The following is a 5,486-nucleotide window of genomic DNA, read 5'->3' on the forward strand; positions in this document are numbered from 1 at the left end:
TATATAAACAGGTCTCTCCAGGATCACAGCTCCATCTGTATATAATATATAAACATCCTATATAAACAGGTCTCTCCAGGATCACAGCTCCAACTGTATATAATATATAAACAGGTCTCTCCAGGATCACAGCTCCAGCTGTATATAATATATAAACATCATATATAAACAGGTCTCTCCAGGATCACAGCTCCAACTGTATATAATATATAAACATCATATATAAACAGGTCTCTCCAGGATCACAGCTCCAACTGTATATAATATATAAACATCATATATAAACAGGTCTCTCCAGGATCACAGCTCCAGCTGTATATAATATATAAACATCATATATAAACAGGTCTCTCCAGGATCACAGCTCCAACTGTATATAATATATAAACATCATATATAAACAGGTCTCTCCAGGATCACAGCTCCAGCTGTATATAATATATAAACATCATATATAAACAGGTCTCTCCAGGATCACAGCTCCAACTGTATATAATATATAAACATCATATATAAACAGGTCTCTCCAGGATCACAGCTCCAGCTGTATATAATATATAAACATCATAAATAAACAGGTCTCTCCAGGTTCACAGCTCCAGCTGTAAATAATATATAAACATCATATATAAACAGGTCTCTCCAGGATCACAGCTCCAGCTGTATATAATATATAAACAGGTCTCTCCAGGATCACAGCTCCAGCTGTATATAATATATAAACAGGTCTCTCCAGGATCACAGCTCCAGCTGTATATAATATATAAACAGGTCTCTCCAGGATCACAGCTATATAAACATCATATATAAACAGGCCTCTCCAGGATCACAGCTCCAGCTGTATATAATATATTAACATCATATATAAACAGGTCTCTCCAGGATCACAGCTCCAGCTGTATATAATATATAAACAGGTCTCTCCAGGATCACAGCTCCAGCTGTATATAATATATAAACATCATATATAAACAGGTCTCTCCAGGATCACAGCTCCAGCTGTATATAATATATAAACAGGTCTCTCCAGGATCACAGCTCCAGCTGTATTTAATATATAAACAGGTCTCTCCAGGGTCACAGCTCCAGCTGTATATAATATATAAACATCATCTATAAACAGGTCTCTCCAGGATCACAGCTCCAGCTGTATATAATATATTAACAGGTCTCTCCAGGATCACAGCTCCAGCTGTATATAATATATTAACAGGTCTCTCCAGGATCACAGCTCCAGCTGTATATAATATATAAACATCATATATAAACAGGTCTCTCCAGGATCACAGCTCCAGCTGTATATAATATATAAACATCATATATAAACAGGTCTCTCCAGGATCACAGCTCCAGCTGTATATAATATATTAACAGGTCTCTCCAGGATCACAGCTCCAGCTGTATATAATATATAAACAGGTCTCTCCAGGATCACAGCTCCAGCTGTATTTAATATATAAACAGGTCTCTCCAGGATCACAGCTCCAGCTGTATATAATATATAAACATCATATATAAACAGGTCTCTCCAGGATCACAGCTCCAGCTGTATATAATATATAAACAGGTCTCTCCAGGATCACAGCACCAGCTGTATATAATATATAAACATCATATATAAACAGGTCTCTCCAGGATCACAGCACCAGCTGTATATAATATATAAACATCATATACAAACAGGTCTCTCCAGGATCACAGCTCCAGCTGAATATAATATATAAACATCATATACAAACAGGGCTCTCCAGGATCACAGCTCCAGCTGTATATAATATATAAACAGGTCTCTCCAGGATCACAGCTCCAGCTGTATATAATATATAAACAGGTCTCTCCAGGATCACAGCTCCAGCTGTATATAATATATAAACAGGTCTCTCCAGGATCACAGCTCCAGCTGTATTTAATATATAAACAGGTCTCTCCAGGATCACAGCTCCAGCTGAATATAATATATAAACATCATATATAAACAGGTCTCTCCAGGATCACAGCTCCAGCTGTATATAATATATAAACAGGTCTCTCCAGGATCACAGCTCCAGCTGTATATAATATATAAACATCATATACAAACAGGTCTCTCCAGGATCACAGCTCCAGCTGTATATAATATATAAACAGGTCTCTCCAGGATCACAGCTCCAGCTGTATTTAATATATAAACAGGTCTCTCCAGGGTCACAGCTCCAGCTGAATATAATATATAAACATCATATATAAACAGGTCTCTCCAGGATCACAGCTCCATCTGTATATAATATATAAACAGGTCTCTCCAGGATCACAGCTCCAGCTGTATATAATATATAAACATCATATACAAACAGGGCTCTCCAGGATCACAGCTCCAGCTGAATATAATATATAAACATCATATATAAACAGGTCTCTCCAGGATCACAGCTCCAGCTGTATATAATATATAAACAGGTCTCTCCAGGATCACAGCTCCAGCTGTATATAATATATAAACAGGTCTCTCCAGGATCACAGCTCCAGCTGTATATAATATATAAACATCATATATAAACAGGTCTCTCCAGGATCACAGCTCCAGCTGTATATAATATATAAACAGGTCTCTCCAGGATCACAGCTCCAGCTGTATATAATATATAAACATCATATATAAACAGGTCTCTCCAGGATCACAGCTCCAGCTGAATATAATATATAAACATCATATATAAACAGGTCTCTCCAGGATCACAGCTCCAGCTGTATATAATATATAAACAGGTCTCTCCAGGATCACAGCACCAGCTGTATATAATATATAAACATCATATATAAACAGGTCTCTCCAGGATCACAGCTCCAGCTGTATATAATATATAAACATCAAATATCATATATAAACAGGTCTCTCCAGGATCACAGCTCCAGCTGTATATAATATATAAACATCATATATAAACAGGTCTCTCCAGGATCACAGCTCCAGCTGTATATAATATAAAACATCATATATAACAGGTCTCTCCAGGATCACAGCTCCAGCTGTATATAATATATAAACAGGTCTCTCCAGGATCACAGCTCCAGCTGTATATAATATATAAACATCATAATAAACAGGTCTCTCCAGGATCACAGCTCCAGCTGTATTTAATATATAAACAGGTCTCTCCAGGATCACAGCTCCAGCTGTATATAATATATAAACAGGTCTCTCCAGGATCACAGCTCCAGCTGTATATAATATATAAACATCATATATAAACAGGTCTCTCCAGGATCACAGCTCCAGCTGTATATAATATATAAACATCATATATAAACAGGTCTCTCCAGGATCACAGCTCCAGCTGTATATAATATATAAACATCATATATAAACAGGATCACAGCTCCAGCTCAGGTCTCTCCAGGATCACAGCTCAGCTGTATATAATATAAACATCATATATAAACAGGTCTCTCCAGGATCACAGCTCCAGCTGTATATAATACATAAACATCATAAATAAACAGGTCTCTCCAGGATCACAGCTCCAGCTGTATATAATATATAAACATCATATATAAACAGGCCTCTCCAGGATCACAGCTCCAGCTGCATTTAATATATAAACATCATATATAAACAGTTCTCTCAGGATCACAGCTCCAGCTGTATATAATATATAAACATCATATATAAACAGGTCTCTCCAGGATCACAGCTCCAGCTGTATATAATATATAAACATCATATATAAACAGGTCTCTCCAGGATCACAGCTCCAGCTGTATATAATATATAAACATCATATATAAACAGGTCTCTCCAGGATCACAGCTCCAGCTGTATATAATATATCCAAACAGCACATGTATATAATATATAAACATCATATATAAACAGGTCTCTCCAGGATCACAGCTCCAGCTGTATATAATATATAAACAGGTCTCTCCAGGATCACAGCTCCAGCTGTATATAATATATAAACATCATATATAAACAGGTCTCTCCAGGATCACAGCTCCAGCTGTATATAATATATAAATATAAACAGGTCTCTCCAGGATCACAGCTCCAGCTGAATATAATATATAAACAGGTCTCTCCAGGATCATCATATATAAAACAGGTCTCACAGCTCCAGCTGATCACAGCTCCAGCTGTATATAATATATAAACAGGTCTCTCCAGGATCACAGCTCCAGCTGTATATAATATATAAACATCATAGCTATAAACAGGTCTCTCCAGGATCACAGCTCCAGCTGAATATAATATATAAACATCATATATAAACAGGTCTCTCAGGATCACAGCTCCAGCTGTATATAATATATAAACAGGTCTCTCAGGATCACAGCTCCAGCTGTATATATATAAACATCATATAAAACAGGTCTCTCCAGGATCACAGCTCCAGCTGTATATAATATATAAACATCATATATAAACAGGATCATAGCTGTATATAATATATAAACAGGTCTCTCCAGGATCACAGCTCCAGCTGTATATAATATATAAACAGGTCTCTCCAGGATCACAGCTCCAGCTGTATATAATATATAAACTCTCCAGGATCACAGCTCCAGCTGTATAAATATATAAACATCATATATAAACAGGTCTCTCCAGGATCACAGCTCCAGCTGTATATAATAAACATCATAAAAACAGGTCTCTCCAGGATCACAGCTCCAGCTGTATATAATATATAAACATCATATATAAAACAGGTCTCTCCAGGATCACAGCTCCAGCTGTATATAATATATAAACATCATATATAAACAGGTCTCTCCAGGATCACAGCTCCAGCTGTATATAATATATAAACATCATATATAAACGTCTCTCCAGGATCACAGCTCCAGCTGTATATAATATAAACATCATATATAAACAGGTCTCTCCAGGATCACAGCTCCAGCTGTATATAATATATAAACAGGTCTCTCCAGGATCACAGCTCCAGCTGTATATAATATATAAACAGGTCTCTCAGGATCACAGCTCCAGCTGTATATAAATATATAAACAGGTCTCTCCAGGATCACAGCTCCAGCTGTATATAATATATAAACATCTCTCCAGGATCACAGCTCCAGCTGTATATAATATATAAACAGGTCTCTCCAGGATCACAGCTCCAGCTGTATATAATATATAAACATCATATATAAACAGGTCTCTCCAGGATCACAGCTCCAGCTGTATATAATATATAAACATCATATATAAACAGGTCTCTCCAGGATCACAGCTCCAGCTGAATATATAATAAACATATAAACATCATATAGCTGTAAACAGGTCTCTCCAGGATCACAGCTCCAGCTGTATATAATATATAAACATCATATATAAACAGGTCTCTCCAGGATCACAGCTCCAGCTGTATATAATATATAAACATCATAAATAAACAGGTCTCCAGGATCACAGCTCCAGCTGTATATAATAATATAATAAACAGGTCTCTCCAGGATCACAGCTCCAGCTGTATATAATATATAAACATCATATATAAACA

The 5,486-nt window shown here is 36.4% G+C and overlaps 1 pseudogene; it reads right to left on the reverse strand.

Annotated features, from left to right (window-relative positions):
* Nucleotides 1–3,434: 3,434 nt before the first annotated feature.
* LOC135571839 (highly divergent homeobox-like) overlaps nt 3,435–5,486 on the reverse strand; it is a 9,019-nt pseudogene continuing 6,967 nt past the window's right edge.

The sequence above is a fragment of the Oncorhynchus nerka genome, linkage group LG5 (genome assembly GCF_034236695.1).
Source record: "Oncorhynchus nerka isolate Pitt River linkage group LG5, Oner_Uvic_2.0, whole genome shotgun sequence".
Lineage (NCBI taxonomy): Eukaryota > Metazoa > Chordata > Actinopteri > Salmoniformes > Salmonidae > Oncorhynchus > Oncorhynchus nerka.